The following is a 20467-nucleotide window of genomic DNA, read 5'->3' as shown; positions in this document are numbered from 1 at the left end:
GGAAGGCTTAGCAAGAATCCACTATGGAATGTTCTATGGGGGCACCAAGGGGCCTGGGTAAGCCAATCTGTAGGCCAAATTGGCAGTGTCCTCATAAGTTTGTGGCCTCTAGGGGTCAGCATTTGATGCCTGTCATGAAAATGTAGAAATGATCAGCCCATCTTAGCCAGAGAGGGAGGTTATGACAACCCACATAGGGCAACTAAATACAGTATTGAGAATTCCTCTCCCCACTTTCTGCTCTCCCAGCTCCTAAAGCCAGAAGGAAAAGGGAATTATACTGTGAATATAGAAGAAAAAAGGTATCCCCCAAACCAAACACTGGTTCTCCTGGAATCCTAGGTGATGCTTTGATAAGAGAAAGAAGTTATGCCCCCAACTAAACTAAGGCTCCTTATTCTTAAGACTGGCCTGTGATCAGGGCAAGAGCTCTGAATTGGAGATAAAACTGGAAATTTAAACTTGATGAACTTTTAATACATATGAGTAACTGAAAGTGAGCCATAAGTTAAGAAATCTGTCTTGTTGAATGGTCTACTATTAATATCAGGTAAGGAAGAGAGATTTCACATATGCATTTGGAACCGGTGGCTTGAAAGTAATACAGGATGTCCCCCCCAAAAAAAAAACATTCACACATTAAATGATTATAAAGTCAGTGATTATGAATATAGAGTTCATGTTCAAAATTTAGAAGAATCTACAGAAATGAATTTTTTTTTATTTTTATTTTTTTGCCAATGCCTGTTTTTAAACCAATGACCATTCTGGTTCAGGCACTGCAGATGATACAAAGCAATAAAATCACAAACATCAAGAACCATTTTGTTTGGTATTTGTGCACCCTCAATTCATCGACTGTTGCTGGGTTTGTATACTAAAGTTTCTTTTTTATGGACCCCAATTAGAAAAAGGACTAGTGGCACTTTAGGATATATTTTCTTTGTTCAAAGTTTGTCTGGTTTCACCCATTATTTCAAATCAGTTAAAACCAAAAAAGGAGTGAAAATTGAGTTATCACCTGTTAAAGTGTATATACATTCTGGGGGAAATGCTCTATATAATAGTTTCATGTTTACACTTCAGTTCATGCAGTAAATCTGTAAGCATTGGAACTGCTTACTTCTCTGACTGTCCCCTGTGACATGTTCTCAAGTAACCACCTCTACCTTAGCTGAGGCTCCACACCAATGTTTACTGGGATGGCTGTGATCAGGCAAGACTCGTCCACTGCTTGAGGACACATCCTTGCCTGACTATCATATGTCCTAAAATGTTGGAGGTAGTAGCAAGGCAAGGCACAGAGTAAAAGCTATAATATAATTACATGTGGTTAAACACCATGTCTAAGTCTAATTGTTTTAATTTCTTTTAAGGTAAACCATCAGCTTAGAAATATGCCTAGGATGACTTCCTCTCCTTCATTTTCATTAGTAGTTTCCATTAAAATATCTAGATAAATACTTCATTTTTATATTGGTGAGGATGTGTGGCTCTAGTTATATACCCATGGGTTCCACCCTTGGGGAAATTGCTATGACCACCCATAGGAAACTGGGGCTGATGATAATTTGAAGCTGGGAGGATCTAGATGGAAGGTTGATTTTCACCGGTATTTGAAATGCTCTGCATTGTTCCAGCTAGAGATGCCAGCTCAGGTTTTCTCTCTGAAGCTCCCCATTCTGCCCTCTAGTCCAATTCTATTATATTCCCAGACCTTACTGGCTTCGTTTCCCACTTGGCCCATGACTGTAGGATAAGATACACAGTACATCCTGTGCTGAAACAGAATGTGATAAATATGATTCATTAAACACAGTGTACACCAATATCAGGTCAGGCTAGAAAATATATAGCATAATGAATAGTCTACAGTTAGAGATTCAAGAAAGTGCAGTCATCCCATGTTGGGTTTTCAGTGGCATCATCAATCACGTAAGTAAAAGTGGAGTGGTTTGTGGTATTACTAGAATACTATAAAGATAGGCTATTTTCCACTTGCCTCTCACTCCTGCACTAACTCTCATCTGCTTTACTTAATAATGAAAAAAATCAACCTACTACCTATGAGTATCCAGCAATTACCATTTCCCCCTATTGGTACAACCCCTTAGGGTGTCAATTAGTGCATATTATTTTCCAAGAATAATTTAATAGGTTACCAAAGTTTAATCAATGATCACAGTCTTAGGCTTTGATATCTCAGGAGGAGATGAGTTACTAATCTCCCCCAAAATAGAATAGTTTCGGGGGAAAGCACAAGATCTAACTCACACTGCCCAGTTGAAAAAAATTATTTTCTGATATTTCAAATTGTTTCTTGAAGGATTAGTTTTCAGGGAAGCAATAATAGTTATGGAGAAAATGTGTGTCTATAGGGAAAAATAAGTATTATGGAGGATGAACTATGTCTCTAATACAGTTGATTCATAGAAAAATGTGTGTGCATAAATTTACTTGTTGAATTTAGCTGATTGGACAGTTGTTTTGAAAGATGAACTTTGAGCTACCTGCCATATAAATTAACTCACATTTTTATATGCAAATTAACAACACAAAACTCAGTCCACAAAATATTTACCCAAATGCCTACTATGTGCAATGCAATATGCTAAATGCATGAAGGAGTTCAGAAATAAGAAATTTCAAGCATATTTTCCTTATTGAAAAATGGCACTGAAACCAAAAAATTATGGAAAGAAAAAGAAATACAAAAGGAAAATAATTCTTATTTTCCTAATAACAATCCCTTACTTCAATTTTTAATTCATACCTATGTACATCGATTGTAATCCCAACATTGTGATCCATCATATACTCATGAATCACGTCACAGAGTAGGCATTTTTCTATGGCACAGATTCCATCATCTACTTTGTTTTGCCCAAATGACATGCTTATCCTAAAATTAATATGCAAATGCAAGGGACCCAGAATAGCCAACACAATATTAAATAAGAAGAACAAGTTAAGGGAGGTCCCACTTTCCTATTTCAAACTTACTACAAAGCTATAATAATCAAGCCTATGCAACCCTGGCATAGGACAGACATATAAGTTAATAGCTGAGAAAATAGAGTCCAGAAAAAAACCTGTACATTTATGTTTAATTGATTTTTCACAAGAGTGCCAAGACCATCTCACAGAAAAAGAATAAGTTTTTCAACAATTGGATATCCATATTCAAAAGAATGAATTTGAACCCCTACCATATACCATATACAAAAATTAACTCAAAATGGACAAAAGATTTTAATGTAAGAGCTAAAACTATAAAACTTTAGAAGTACACACATTAGTAAATACCTTTTACTTTGAATTTGTCAATGGTTTTCTATATATGACACTAAAAGCACAGGGTAGCCAAAGAAATAAATCAATAACTTGGACTTCATCAGAACAGAATACTTTTGACAATCAAAGGACATTGTCAAAAATTAAAAAAATACAGCCCATAGAATGAAAGAAAATCTTTGCAAATCATGTATCTGATATGGTCTTGCATCTAGAAGATATAAATAACACAACTCAAGAGGAAAAAAAATGGACAAATAATAAAATTTAAAAATTGTCAAAATTTTTGAGTAGACTTTTTCCCAAATAAAATATGCAGATGGTAAGCACAAAAATGATGGACAATAGCATGCTGGTGAGGAGGTAGAGAAATTGGAACTCTCATATATTGCTGGTGGGGATTCAGCATGAAGTGGAATAATGTACTGATACATACTATAATGTGGATGAACTCTCAAAACATTTTAAGTTAAAGAAAGAAAACACAAAGAGCTTATATTCCGTAGTTCCATTGATATGAAAGGCCCAGAATAGGCAAATCCATAGGACATAAAGTGAATTTGTGGTTTTTAGGGATTGGCGGTAGTGGGGAATGAATTTCAGTGGGGAATGAATGACAACTGATTGTTAATAGGTATGGGTTTTCTTTTCTCTTCTTTTCTTTTGTTTGTTTTTTTTACTTAGACTTTATATCTTAGAGAAGTTTTAGGTTCACAGATAATTTCAGCAAAAGGTACAGAGATTTCCATATACCCTTTGCCCCACAGATAGGCAAAGCCTCTACTACTATCAAAATTCCCCACCAGTGTTAATATTCTTTAAAATCATATACCGTCCAGATGGATTCAACCCCTTACTCCTTCAATGCTACATCCTTGAAACAGCTCCTACTATGGGCATACATTCCAAGGGCAGGGGAGGGGTTGAGGAGCCTTTGGATGCCTGAGACTTCACAAGTCAACCTGAGGGTCATGTCTTCTCAATTATCCTCTCCAACAATGGTATATACCTCGTTATGATGTAATGAGAGTGGCATTTTGCCTCTGTGATCTTCCTCCCCAAAACTCTTAGCCCCAATGTAATCATGAAATAAATCAAACTTCAATTGAGGGGGCATACTACAAAATACCTAGCCAACACTCCTTAAGACTGTCAAAGGTATATAAAACAAGAAAAGTCTGAGTAACCATCACAGCCAAGAGGAACCAAAGAGAATGACAACAATATATAATTGATATCTTGGATGGCATCCTGGGACAGAAAAAGAACATTAGGTAAAAACTAAGGAAATCTGAGTAAATTATGGACTTCAGCTAATAATGGATCAATAATGGGTCGATATTGGATCATTAATTTTAGCAAATATACTATACTAATATAAGATGTTAGTAATAGGGGAAAATGGGTACTGTATCCATGGGAACTCTCTGTACTATCTTTATAATATTTTGTAAATCTAAACTGTTCTTAAAAATAAAGTTTATTTAAAAAAAACACTAACAATTATTAAAATAACTAATATCTATGGAATCACTCATTGTTCTTGTATAGTACTGAGTCTAAACTTTAAGTTTCACTGCTCAATGCTATTTTGAACACAATTCTTTCCCATTCTTGAGTTTTTCTATTTGATTTACCCCTTCATAACTAGAAAAGAAGACACATCCTTTTCTGGCATTTTTTTCAACAAAATTCTTGGGGTGGTTACATCTATTGGTCTATGGATGCCTGACAGTCCTTTCTGTTGTTGTCCCTTGCTATACTAGTAGACAATACCATAAGCAGGAACAGATATGACTAGAAACAAATGATATTTGCCCTAGAAATTCTATAAAGGTTTCTCTTTCTTTTCTAACATTTCAATTCTTATTTAATCTGATTAGTTTTCTCTTGGGTAGTATGACATTTACCTGCTGGTAATTTAATTTTTTAAATTAAAAACAGTACATCGGAAAATGCTTGGATATGGATCATTTTCAGTAATGCTGATTAATACTTTTAAGAGTGCTTTGATCAGGCTTATGATTTTCTGGGAAATTTTCTATATTTTTAGACTTATAGCAGACAATATTTGCACTTCTTCCTTCTATCTACCAGAACCTCAATTTTATTATCTTCACTCCTTCCCTCAACTTTGTTTCAGAGGCGGTAAGAGGGTAAAACATAATTGGTTTAAGTCAACCATGGTGGCCCCTTTCCTGAACTGGGGGCATGAGCCTGGGCTGCAATTTCAGTCACTGAGTCAAGATGAATAGTGTGTGTGTGTGTGTGTGTGTGTGTGTGTGTGTGTGGTGTGGTGTGTCCTGGGATGGTGGGTAAAGGTAGCACATGAGAAAAGGTTTTCCTAACTGATAAAAGAAAAAAGATACAATATTAATTCTGCCTTTCTAACCACCATCCTACAATAGCCAGGGAATATAAAATGAAAAATGCAGTGAAAACATGAAAAAAAATCTTGACAATGCTGTTTGGTCCCTAAATTAACCTAACCTGAAACCGATTCTATTTCCAAACTTCTTGTTTTAAAAGATAACACAAATTATTGTTTCAATTATCTTGAATTATTTTATGCTACTGGCAGATAAAAGCATTGAAATATATTTTAATGCTCTTTTATCTCTTTTTTTTCTCTGTTCTTAATCATTTATATAATCTGGATATATTTAAAGAACTTTTTTATGAAAGATAACATATTTTCAGAATATGATACAAAATATAAATGTGGAATAAAATGAATTATTATAAATAAAACACTATTGTACACACCACTTTGGTCAAAAAATGAAATGTAGCTAGTTCCCCCAAAGCCTTAGCATTCCACCCTCCAATTACAGTCCTTCCCTTGGCATCAATCACATCCTAATTTCTACAATACTCACTTGTTTTTGTTTTACTTTTCCAGTTATGCATGCATCCTTAAACAATACAGCTTAATTTAATTCTCTTATATTTTGTATGATTGTAAATTCAATGTACTAATGGCCTGGTGCACGAAATTCATACACAGGAGGGAGTGTCCCTCAGCCAGCCTGTACGCTCTCCAATCCGGTATCCCTCAGGGGATGTCCAACAGGTATCAAGCCTAAACCGGAAGTCAGACATCCCTCTTGCAATTTGGGACCACTGGTTCCTAACCATTCACCTGCCTGCCTGCCAGGTCACTCCTAACCACTCTGCCTGCCAGCCTGCTCACCCCCAGCCTCTTCCCCACCGCAAGCCTGATCACCCCAACTTCCTTCCCCCCCCACCTGGCCTGATTGCCCCTAACCACCTCAGCCATGGCCCCAGAAGGACATCCAGAAGGTCTCCTGGAAGGTCTCCCAGTCTAATTAGCATATTACCCTTTTATTAGTATAAATTATTTTAAGACTGATTTCTTTCACTTATGTTTGTGAGCCTTACCATGCCATGTTGAGTACAGTTTACTATTTCTGTTGCTTTGTAGTACAATATCCCAACATATGAATCTATCACAATTTTGTTATCCATATGCTGTAAATAGATAATGAATTGTTTCTAGGTTTTGCCTATTGTAAATGGTACTGCTAGGACTGTTGCCTGTATATGTATCCTGATGCTAACACCCACTTTTCTGAGGGTATGTACTCTCAGTGGATGTACAAGATGCATTTAGTCAAATTTACCAAACAAAATTCCCAATCATTTTCCATAGTGATTATACTCCCCAATTAAGAGCATACAAGTCTTCCGTTGTTCACGTTTTTGCCAACATTTGGTATTATCAAATCTCAAAACTCTTTACCAGTCTCTTGGGCAGAAAATATTACTTCATTGTGATTTTGCTTTTTATTTTCTTGGCTATCAAGGAGGAAATTTAAAACATTGCCTTTTTCATACACTAATGTATTTCCTTGTTTACTAAATGCCTATCCTAGACTTTTCTGTGTTCCAGTGAGCCATTTATCAAAAAGAATTCTGATTTAAAAACTTTAACATTGACAGCATAGTGCCTTTAAAAGAACTTGGCATTGTTAAAATGAATATAACTCATTGTTCCCAATGCACTTAAAAATCATTTCACTTGGACTTTGAACCTCTTTTAACATTTCACTGCCAAATCAAGACAACAGTTAATTGTAAATGCTAGAAGAAAATTAATACACTTAAGTTCATTAGTGTGTCTGTATCTGGAAGACGAATTGTACAAAGCTCTTAGCTATAATCTATAAAACATATTGTAAATACTTCTGAAACTCCTTTGGGTGGTGTGTTGACTTAAATTTTATAGCTAAAATATCTGATATAGCACAGTCTGTCTTTTATGTATAGGTTTAAAATTTTAGTAGATTGTTACTATATTATAGAAATGCAGAAAGATTAATAGCAAAATCACTTATTGAGTTTACTTCCAATGAGTAAAGGTTCTGGTGAAAACTGGTTTGGGAAGTTGAACCCTGTCCTTAAGAAACAAAGATATCTAGACCTGGCCAGTTTGGCTCAGTGAATAGAGCATCAGCCTGCAGACTGAAGGGTCCCAGATTCGATTCCAGTCAGGGGCACATACCCAGGTTGTGGGCTCAATCCCCAGTTGGGGGAGTGCAGGGGGCAGCCAATCAATGATTCTCTCTCATCATTTATGCTTCTATCTCTCCCTCCCTTTCCCTTCTTCTCTGAAATCAATAAACATATTTTTAAAAAACAAAGATATCTACCTGAAGTAGGCATAATTTATGGACTCCATAATTTATAGATGTGATTTGTTGAAATATCAAAATAATTGAATTCTTTTTCTCTATTGAAAGCTATAAATATTTTAAAATATAATGCCTAATATAGCACATATATGTAAATATATAGGGTTCTTATGACATAATTATATCTTTGTATGTGTATAAATACAAAATATTGATATTAATTAAATTGTGAAGCAACTTGTAAGTTAATCTATTTTTACTCAAATAGATTTAATCCATGTTATTAAAAATTCTGAAGGAGTTCTCTATTTTGATCATGTATATGGTATGTGTATATAATGCTAGGAGTTTTTAGGTATTTTATTTCTTTGGAAGGTTATTTGAAGCATCCTAATAAGCTATCTGTGTTTACTTGTTGACATGTAAATGCTGGCATTTAGTAGGAAATCTTATGATCAGTTGGAGGATTGAACTATATGAGTTTTAGTACTTTTTTTTTTTTTAACACTCTAATGCCATGTTTGGAATGGGCCAAATTTTATATAGTAAACATTTATTGAATGCAAAAAAAAAGACAATCATGAAATTTTATAGCAAACTGGTCTAAAATGTTCATTTGAACCTGAAATAAAGCAACTTCAACTGTTGACCATGACAAAGTAACTGGTACCAGACATGCCCTCTTGAAAAAAAAAACAACTATAAAATTAGAAAATATATGAAATCATTATTTTCCTAAAGTTAACAAAAGGCTGAACAAGATGGTCATCCTTGGAAGAACACACATAGTAGAGATGAGCCTCATAGTGAGCCCTTCACCTTAGCTTCCCAATGACAGGGAAGTGGAGCTGATGGTCTCATTGGTCTGAAGAGAAAGAGATTGGTGATCCAAGATGCTGAGATAGCTGCAATTTTTAGGATATGTTGCCTTAGAAAAGAAGCTATGCTGATGGGGGCCCAGGAAGAATGTGTGGGATTAAGTGTTGGCCCAGGGCTGGGCTGCAGAGGGAGACTTAGCAAGGCCTCCCAAAGATTGTTGTTTTTTAGGGTTGAGAGCTAAATAGTAACACTAGAGTGCATACAGTTCTGGAATTAACTGGGAGTCCCAGCCAAAGTGAAGAGTCTTCATTCATCACTCAGTTGAGACTTCAGAGAAATTACGTCCTGAGCATAAGAACCATGCTATAGTATAAACACGCCCTAGGATGAAGTTAAACGCTAAGTATAAATACAATTCTAATCAAGAATCCTCAAGTTACATTATGGCTATAATGGCAAAGCTCGGTGAATACACTAACAACCTCGGCATTACACTTTAAGGGTGACTTTTTATGGTATGTGAATTAGATCTCAATAAAGTTTTTTTTTTTAAGAAGAAAAGAATAAATATAAGCCTGACAAGAAGAAAAATATACATCAATAATTTATCTGCCAGCCACAAAAAAAAAGAAAAATCAACATTAAGGCACAATATAATTCAGATTCCCTATAATTTATAATCGATAATATCAAGCATATAGCAAAAGTTACGAAAGGTAAGAAAACAGGGGGAAAAAATGAGAACCACATTTAAAAGAAAAAGCAGCCTATAAAAATCAATACCAAATATCCAGATGTTGAACATAGCTAAGAGGGATTTTAAAACAGCTTTTAAAAGTATTTTAAAGATCAATATAATCTTGACTAGAGGCCCAGTGTATGAAATTTTTGTAAGAGGGAGTGTGTCCCTCAGCCCAGCCTGTACCCTCTCCAATCTGGGACCCCTCAAGGGATGTCTGACTGCCTGTTTAGGTCCAATCTTACCAGGATCGGGCCTAATCAGGCATTCGGACTTCTGTCTTACAATCCAGGACTGCTGGCTCCCAACTGCTCGCCTGCCTGCCTTCCTGATTGCCCCTAAACACTTCTTCCTGCCAGCCTGATCACCCCTAACCACTCCCCTGCCAGCCTGATTCCCCCTAACTGTCCTCCTCTGCAGGCCTGGTCTCCCCCAACTGCTCACCCCTGCAAGTCTGAGTCCCCCACAACTGCCCTTTCCTACAGGCTTGGTTGCCTCAACTTCCATCCTCTGCCAGCCTGGTCACCCCTAACTGCCCTCCCCTGCAGCCTTGATTGCCCCCAACTGACCTTTCTTGCAGGCCTTGTCCCTCCCAACTGCTCTCCCTTGCTGGCCTGATCGCCCACTGCCCTCCCTTGCAGACCTGGTCCCTCCCAACTGCCCTCCCCTGCTGGCCATCTTGTGGTGGTCATCTTGTGTCCACATGGGTGCAGCCAACTTTGACCACATAGGGGCAGTCATCTTGTGTGTTGGAGTGATGGTCAATTTGCATATTACTGTTTTATTAGATAGAAGCCTGGTGCATACTTTCCAGTGCTTGATATAAAAGCAGGTCTCACACTGCTCTTTTTAAAAATGTAAACAAAATCATTCAAATTTAAAATAGTGGGAATGAATGTTCATTATATGTTTATTATTTTTGTCCTTGAACTTTCCATCAATTTGTAGAACTAGATGGGGGGAAAATCCCCACAGACTCATGAGGGCAACATGCTAAGTTCAGGATATTCAAAGTTTGTCTGAAATAATCACTCCTGTGGATAAATCAACCTAAGTGTTCAACAATTATACATGTGATTAATTATAAAACATTTAATTTTATTTTATAAGCTTAAGCTTACATTCTTTATAGCTAATGATTACAGAATTCTTTATAAATGATATATGATAAAGAATGGCTAAAACTTTAGAATATTCATCAAGAGACATATATATTGCCCAGCCTGTGTGACTCAGTGGTTTTTGACCTATAAACCAGGAGTTGATGGTTTGTTTAGATTCTGGGCACATGCCTGATTTGCCAGCTTGATCCTCAGTAGGGGGTGTGCAGGAGGCAGGAGCCAGCTGATCAATGATTCTCTCATCATTTATGTTTGTATCTCTCTCTCTCCTTCTTCTCTGAAATCAATTAAAAATATTTTTAAAAAGAAACATATGCATCAATGATAAATCACATTTGACTTGTTCAATACCCAGGGACAAAGAGCAACATTTTAGCTGAGTACGTGTAAAATGTGTAGGTACATAAAACTCTGATTTTAAAAAATAACTGAAATCCACAGGGTACCACTATTTTGAATTAAAGTTTCTCAGATTAAAAAATTATTTTTCTTATTTCGGTTTTAATTCACAATTTCTACTGTCTTCAAGTTTAGTTATTTAATAGCCAGCAATTCAAACTGACTTCATCAGAACGAAGTTCGGTAAGAGGCTTATAGAAGTACAGGGAAGACTGAAGGAGATTGAAGAAGTGAAAAAAAGCAAAGAAACTTTAGAAAGGTAGCATGAGTTGATCCAATTTTGTTAATTATTTATTACTGTTTAACAGATTACCTCCAAATGGCATAACTCAAAGTGAACAATAACATCATTGTAGTTCACAGTTTCAATGGCTAATAATTTGGGAGCACAATGGCCAATTATTTCTGGCTCAGGGTTTCTTATGATGTTGCCATAGAGGTGTTAATGACATCTACAGATATCTGAAGGCTAACTAGGACTAGAGGATTTACTTCCAAGGTGGTTCACTCACATGACTATTAAGACTAGCAGAAGCCTCAGTTATTCTAATTGTGGGATTCTTCTAGGTCTTCTTGAGTGTCCTCACATCATGGTGGATAAAGGAGAGAGAGAGAGAACATGGACCAAGTAAAAGCTGTAACCGTTTCATCACTTTGCTTTCAGAGTTACATTTTACATCCAGTTATACATTATATTCATTAGAAGCAAGTCACTGAGTACAGTCGAAATTCAAGGAGAAAGGAGTAAGATTCCACCTTTGAAAGGAAGGAATGTCAAGGAATTCAGACATATTGAAAGCACCACAGAAGTCATGTCAGGGCTGCCGCTGAAATGATATGCCCCAACTATTTTATTCGGGTTTTGTGTCACTCTGGTAAAAATTAAAAGTGAAGAGAAGGTCATGTTGTCACATGTTTTGTTCATGGATCTACTCTTTGGTGAGAGAGTGGTGACAGCTTGGGTTACATTTCAACTAAAACTGCACATAATAGAATTTTGTAATTCCCTAAAGTGGATTAAGGGTTTTATTATTTTTATTTGTGAAATAACAGGTATTTGGATAAATAGTAAAAGTCCATAATATATGGCAAGAACAGATTTTAAAAATACTCATATAAAAGGAAAGTTAAATGTATCATATATTTGTATGCCAAATATAGTTCTATACCATGTTGCATATTCTGTGGTTGGCACAGCACTGACAACAGGGTTTACTTGATTTAAGACTTCCTGTATTGCTTTTCAATCCAATAGTTCAGGCACCGTTAGATTTTTCCATCTTACACAACTATGGATTTCCATTCTTCTTCAATTCTTTCTCTGAGCATACACTGTAACTGTTCATTAAATTGCTTCTTCTTCCAACTGTATTTCAATTAGTGGTAACATTTTTCTGAAACAAACTCTTGAAAAGAATTTGCTACCAATAAAACAGTTCTTACTGTAGAGATGAATAAGACCTTCTTAAAAATTTGTCTGAACTGACACTGTTAACCCTACAGGGGTATAAGAATTTTTTATAACATTCCTTACCTTGGAATATATAAAACCTGGAATCATTTCCACCTGTTTCTCTCCTCTCCTCTTCTCTCCTCTCTTTCTGCTCTTCTCTCTCCTTCTGTTAGAAGGAATCCATCAGCATGATATAAGGACCCTCAGCCAACCTGGAAGAGAACTACATGGAGATTTTTGTGTATCTTGCTGGAGCACAGTGAACAATTGGGCAACACAAAACATGCAGCATATAGTTAATCAATAATTCAACAATAACAATAAAAGTAGCCATGGTTTAACCCTCCAAGGATCTGTCAGTAACAAAAGCAATGAAAGTAAAGAAATAACTTTCTATTTCTTTAAGTGATTTTTGAAAGATGAATATAAAGGTTAAATATTATAGTTAATATTTCATCTTGTAGTCCCATATATTTTCTTGAAATCTTAGGAAGAAGTTGAAGTATAAGAAGAGAAAGAAGGGATATTCCCTATTTATACATGAACAAATGAAGCAGGATATCTACTAACATACTTTCAAAAGTGGATACATTGAGAATTGTAAAGAATCAGGGTTGTGGAGGGTACTAATGTGAAATCCATATGGTTTAAAACTTCCAAGTAAACTTATAAATAAGAAATACTAATAATATCACCCTCTTAAAATATAGAAAGGAGACACTGAGTTAAGTAATGCATGAGCAGTGTCAATGACAATTTTTTTCCTCTGAATCTAGACAACAATTATTTCAACAACAGATAAGACAATAGAACCTATTTGAATATGTATTTTTATATCAGTTTGGCTCATCATTTTAGTAGGAAATGAAAGAAATTCAAGCTAAGGTTACATCTTCTCTGTCCTGAAAGAATAGGGTAGAGCCCCAGGAGATAACATTTTCACACATAGAGAACTCAAGTACCTAAATAACATCATACTAGTAGTTGCTTCTCTACTGGACTCAAATGGTCATAATGTACTTTCCATTTTTCTACGACAGTGTTTTTCTAACCATGCTCCTTGGAGACCCTATGTTCCTCAAAGTTCTTCAAGAATGGGTGGAGGCTTTTGGGTCTGGGCCCTTCTACCACATCTTGTTCTATCCCAAAAAAGAACAATCCCAATTGAATCTTTTCCAATCACAATTTACAAGAAAAATGCCTCATGAAGACAATATTTCAGGGCTGAGAACACATTTTAAGACCACTAATCTATGGCAATGGCAAAAAAACAAACAATAAACAAAATAAACCATTGACTGTTAGAATTCACTAAGTGAAGGAAAGCAACCAATTCTAGACTTAGCCTCTATGGCAAATTCTGCTTCTGAGAAAGTCAGGCATTCCTCCATCACCAGTTCCCAAAAGGCACTCACTGTTACCCTGTGCATTCTCCTGTGGTAATATATTCTGAGATAAAGTGAGATTTCTGGAAATTAAATAGATGAAGTGCTTTTCTATCTCTTTGTCTTTGGCCCCACTTACACTTGTCAAAGCCTTCCACTGGCTCTCTCAATCCAGGCATCACTCTGAGCTTCCACCAAGTCCTACTGTCCTTCTCTCCTCCTTATTCAAAACTTACCTGTTCTAGAACCCATTTCCTCAATTCTATGTGACTCATTAGTTAACCTGATAACCAATTTGGCCCAGAGGATTAATGGCTTAATAAATGACCAACTATTCATCTAATCATTTGCACCATCACTTACTAACCCACTTGATAAACATTAGGCTTTGTATTCTCAGAAAATTTTTAATAATTATGGTTGGTCAGTGAAGAGACATATTCAGTCAGGGAAACAATTATTGATTATTGATACCCCATAAAGATTTGCTACTGCCCCAAATAAATCTATGAGAGTCTGTGGCATTACAATCTTTTGGTGTGTGTGTGTGTGTGTGTGTGTGTGTGTGTGTGTGTGTGTGTGTTGGTGTTGGGAAGTAGGAGTATTTCTGGGAGAAATAAAGTTTTTCTTTGACACCACTATTTGTGTGATTTCGAAGAAGTTAATTCAAATGCCTGGTCTCAGTTTTCTTATCTGTAAAATTAGTAAGTTACAGCCAATTAACTTTATGCCTATATATAATAATCTTTATTCAGTATTTGCAGTATTATTCTGAACAGGAAATTTTTTTTGCTGTCTCTTTCCATAATATAATCATCACTGTTACAAAATGATCTTCACCAACTAACCCCAAAAGAAATAACTTATAAAAACTCAGGTTATTTCTTGGTTCAATTAGAAATATTAACTCATTACATCCTTCTAAATGTCAAAATGCTTGACTCAAACTAGTACTCTGTTAATTATTTCACTTAAAGACTATCTTATTTCAATATTTTCATAATCATATAGCCAACTTAATGAAAATAAGATCTTTATTCTCCCCAAAATTCTATTATGAACACTTTCAAGTGTGCAGAAGATAAAATAATAGTATATTGATCACATATAAGGGAATTTTTCTAGATTCTATAACTAACATATTACTATATCACATTACTATTCATCCATATATTTACCTATTAATTCAGAAGATAGGAATTTCAATAAACAATATTACAAATGTGATTGAATTAACAAATGGGATAATACATGAATGGATAAAGAAAATGGGATATATATGATATTACATTCATATAATTGAATATATATATGCATATATATTATTGAAAAATTCATAGATTATTTTTGACATTATATATCCAAATAATGGGAAATAGAGTATTGTTTTGCTCACTGAATTTTGTTTTTTATTTAACTTATCAAAAAATTGATTATCAGTAATTTCTACATGTCTAAGGATATATTTTTATGAGTCCTGAAATAGAGGGAAGAATGTTTTCAAATAACACTTTCTATAAACAATTCTATTTATTTAAGACTTATTTGTTGAATACTCCTTTGTGCCAAAACATTAAGACAGACATTGCTCTTATCCACCAGAAACATATTGTCCTGTTAAGTAATAAAGCAAAGCAATGTGTGTCATTTAAAATTATTACACATTTTTTGTTGGGAACTTGTAGTATACACTGTTATCTCTTCAGAAAAACTAGCAGTCAACAAAATGGAAATATTGGAATAAGAGAAAATATTTGCAAACCATCTAATAAAAAGTTGATATCCAAAATATATAATAAACTCATACAACTCATTAGCAAGAAAATAAGCATTCCAATTTGAACATGGGAAGAGGGCTTGAATAGACATTTTCTAAAGACAACTTATAAATAACTAACAGGTACCTGAAAAGATGCTCAATGTTACTAAACATCAAGGAAATGCAAATCAAAACTACAATGAGATATCAACTCACACCTGTTAGAATGGCCATACCAAAAAGACAAGAAATAACAAGTGTTAGTGAGAATGTGGAAAAAAGGCAACTCTGCGCACTGTTGGTGGGAATGTAAATTGGTACCACCACTGTGGAAAAACAGTATGGCAGCTCCTCAAAGAATTAAAACTAGAACTACCATGTGTTCCAGCAATCCCACTTCTGGGTATACATCTGAACAAAATGAAAATACTATATTGAAGAGATTACCTTCACTCCATGCTCACTGAAACTTTAGTCACAATAGCTAAGATATTGAAACCTAAATGTCCATCAATGAATGAATCGATAAAGAAAATGGGATATAATACAGGGGAAAAAAGAAAATGGGATATATATAATAATGGAATATTATTCAGACAGAAAAAAAAAGAAAATCCTGCCACTTGTGACATGGATGGGCCTTGAGAGCTTTATGCTGAGATAGTTAGACAGAGAAAGAGAAATAGAGTATTTTCTTACTTATATGTGAACTCTAAAAAGGCCAAATTCATATAAATAGAGAATAGAAATGTGTTTGTCAGCAGTTGGGGGATGGAAGACATGGGAATATATTGGTCAAAGATTACAAACTTCCTATTTTAAGTTAAATTCTGGGGATCTAATACATGGCATGGTGACTACAGTGAACAAAACTGTACTACATACTTGAAACTTGCTAAGAGCATAGATCTTAAATGCTATCACCATGAAAAGGTAATTTTATTACAGTGTTATTGTGCTAATCGTTTTACAATATATAGGTGTATCAAATCACCAATATACCTTAAATTTATATATATTATATGTCAATGATACCTCAGTAATGCTGGATTTTAAAAAAAATTACATCATTAACCTAAAAATGGGTATCTTAGTCATCTCATGCTTATCACCCTCCAGGTATATTCCTGGGTTAACTTTTCATTACACTTGTCTAACTGGAGATGACTTCAAAATCAAAGGCATGAAGAGTGATGGTTGCTTTGCCTTGTGCTGATTTCACAGTTTGACCTGTGAAATGTGGAAATGTGAAAAATGTTGCAGATGGAAGCAACTGAGAACAATCCTAGCTAGCCTTTTTGTAAAGGAAAGCTCTTTTGCCATTTAGTGACAGTTCAATGGTTTAAATATGAATGCAAGTAAGCAGTAGAGAGAAGGAACAGAGAAAAAAACAGGGAGGGAAATGAAGGTAAAGCTAAACAATAATTAAGACAATGTCTGACTTAAGTATCTTACAACTCTGGGCTCCAGAATAAAGTATGCAAGTAGCTTTGGGGCAGTCAGAACACAGTAAATAATGTTAGCAATAAAATGTACATGACAATTTTACCAGACAAGATTTCCATAGAATAACAGGCAATTCTTTGAATTATAATGTTCCATATTTAATGGTGTACCTTGGCATTCAGGTAAAATCAATATTCATTTATTCCCTTCAAAAACTGTTCAAAGAGTAATTCCTAGAATTACTTACTTATAGGTAAGATAAGGCAAAGGAGACTAGCTATTATAGAGCTTTTACAGTGCTCTCATCATGGTACTATACCTACCCTATTATTTCATTTTGTCATCATGAAATGATAAGATCAAACAAATCTCTATTCTCAGGAACTTTCAAAATATTTGGTAATGCGAGGGTAGGACACATATGTAATAACTTAATCAATAAAGAAATTAAAAATAAAATAAATCAAATCAAATCAAATCACTGGTCCCATTCAAAACAAACAACACACACACACACACACACACACACAATATTTGGGGAATTGGAACTGAAAGGCTAAAAAAAATCAGCAATAGATAATGCATATAAAGTACTTTTAATTATTAGATATTTACATTATTTCTCTGTTTTAATTCATTCAATCTTCAAAACCACTTTATGGGTGGGTAACTATTATGGCATCCTAAATCAAGCAAGGTGAAGTAACCTATCACACATCACATAGCTGGAAATTGTGGCAGGATCCAGAGGATATATTATTTTACCCATGATTCTTTACTGCCCTTTTTGTTTTCAGGAACAAACATACCATCAGTGGAGGAGCTATGACCATAAAGGAACAAGTGACTGTTGCCTTTGCAATAGCAAAAGTAGCCACAGAAATATTTACCGAGCACTTGGAATGCATCAAGTCTTATGTGAAGCACTTACATGATTTTTGTCATTTTACAGAGCCCAAGACTTTTTTTTTTTAATTAAGAAAATGAGTGTACCTGACAAGAAGTGCCTTAAGGCAACATAGCTGAAGAAACTAACATGGTCTAAAATCAAGGTGGGAGGTAGAGAATAGTCTTTATAGCAAAGGTAGATTTTATCCTCAATTCAAAGGAGTATGCGGAGAAGGCAGATTAAGATTCATTCAGCACTGTATGCCAGACTCTTTAATATGCATGATCTCATTCAGCATTACCAATCATTACTATTTCCATCTTATAGATGAAGAATTTGAGATCCAGCCAAGTTAGGTAACTTGCCTAAGGTCCAATGGCTGGGGCGGTAGTCAAGACCAGGCCTGATCTATTTGACTTCAAGTTTCCATTAATCTGTTGCTTGTAAGATTTGTGTTAAGAGAATATTATGCTAAGTGAAATAAGCCAGTCAGAGAAAGACAAATATCACATGATCTCACTCATATGTGGAATCCAATAAACAAACTAAATTGATGAACAAAATAGATCCAGAGACAAAGAAGCGTGGAACAGACTGAAATTTCAGAAGGAAGGTTGGGGTGGGTGGGTGGGAAGAGATCAACTAAAGAACTTGTTTGCATATATACATAACCCATGGACACAGACAATAGTGTGGTGAAGGCCTGGGGCAGAGGAACGGGTGTAGGATAGAGGAATTGGGTAATAAAAAGGGGATATTTGTAGTACTTTCTAGCTTAATATTAAGTCACATTACAGTATTTTGAGATTAAATAACAATAAAGATAAATTATAAATAAAATAAACAGAGAAGTCCGGATGGGGCTCAGAGAAGTCCGGATGGGGCTCAGGGATAGAAATGGGCATGATATGACCAGATGAGCATAAATGAGACAGTTTATCAAAGCAAAGCATGAATGTGGGTCTTACAATGTGGAGTACATGTAGAAAGCTAAACTGAGGCAGTTTGTGGCTGACAAGGCTTTAGAGTTTAAATATTCTATTCTAGATCTTACAGAGGCTCTGAAATCTTGATCAGGTGAATAACATGGTATCTTAGAATGATATAAGAAAGCAAATAAGAAGCAGAGAAATACATATGTTTAACAATTCCTAATGAAAACATTAAGCTAGGCCATTAAACATTGTTTTTTATATGCATAAACATATTCTGCCATGTCCAAGCACCATATACTTATTTTAGTTCCTTCTCAAAGTAGAGAAACAATATAAAGTCCATTTCTCAGTCACATTCAGGCTTTTGGGAATAACAGCACCATTTTCTTCCTTTCCATATTACCAGGTCTTAAACTGGGCAGCCACTTCTAAGAGCCTTTAACTGCATCAGAATCCTTAAAACTTTTTTTGAAATATGCCTTTAATTATCATCGCGTGTGTGTATCTCTGTGTGTGGCGTGTTTATGAGACCTTTTTATGCCAAGAAGGTTAGGAAGTTATACTTCATCTCTCCTTTCAAATTTCAGCATTTGTCTCTGAATCCCTGAACCTAATTATTAAAACCTATTACTGATCACTCTGGAAATATGTGAAGGTAAAGGCTCTCAGTAACACCTTGTTTAACACATCCACACAGAATGAGGGCAGACTGCAATGTGGTGGCCGGTCTCTGAGAATGCCAAGTGTTCGCTCACCACATGCGAGTTAGTACAGGACACATGCAGAGACGTAAAGAATAAAATCTTCCATTCAGCACTGTGGTGATACCTTTTGGCAAGAAAGGGCAGGAGCAAACCAGGCAAGATGGGTGGTGAGAAAAAGGCAGGATGCTCAGCTCGTTTCTTGGCCTGATCAGATCCAACAGCTGCCAAGAAGGTGAGGCTACAATTCATTTACTCCCAAAATCTGCTGGCATCTTAGCCTATGTTTTTAAAGTAGGAAACCTCTATTTTCTTGTTGTTGATCAACATTGCTCTTCCTAATAACTTGCATATATCTCTTCGGGCAGGAAATATAGACATGACTATTTCCCATGATATCAAGTTGCATGGTTGTATTTTGAGGTTTGTTTTTTTGTTTGTTTGTTTGTTTGTTTGTTTTGTTTTTGTTTTTTTACAAAATGTACTAATGAATTGGCCAATCCATTAGTACTTTTGTCCTAATTTGAAGTATATATGTTAATGCACTAGAGCCCTTGTGTGGAATCCCATCCACAAGGGTACAAAGGGTATTGAAACTTTACATGTGCAAAGTGACTACATTTAAGAAGCAGTGGCTTCCCTTCTCTGCACAGTTGTACTGAATGAGACACTAAGGGAAATCCATGGAAGAACAGTTTGGATTGGTGAGACTAGAATGGATATTTGAGGTAAGTTAATATTGTCCACCAATGAGTAGTAACTTTAAGCTATCACTCTTATCCCTAAATATCAGCTGATGCTCTATTAAAAGCCTTACTTCTGAGTCTCTTTGAACCATTTCCAGTAATTGCCACTGCCCTTCTCAAGATCTC

Source organism: Pipistrellus hanaki (assembly GCF_964339955.1).
Source record: "Pipistrellus hanaki genome assembly, chromosome: 13".
In the NCBI taxonomy this organism is placed as follows: domain Eukaryota; kingdom Metazoa; phylum Chordata; class Mammalia; order Chiroptera; family Vespertilionidae; genus Pipistrellus; species Pipistrellus hanaki.
The sequence above is the reverse complement of the archived record's forward strand: the minus strand, read 5'-3'. Positions refer to the sequence as shown.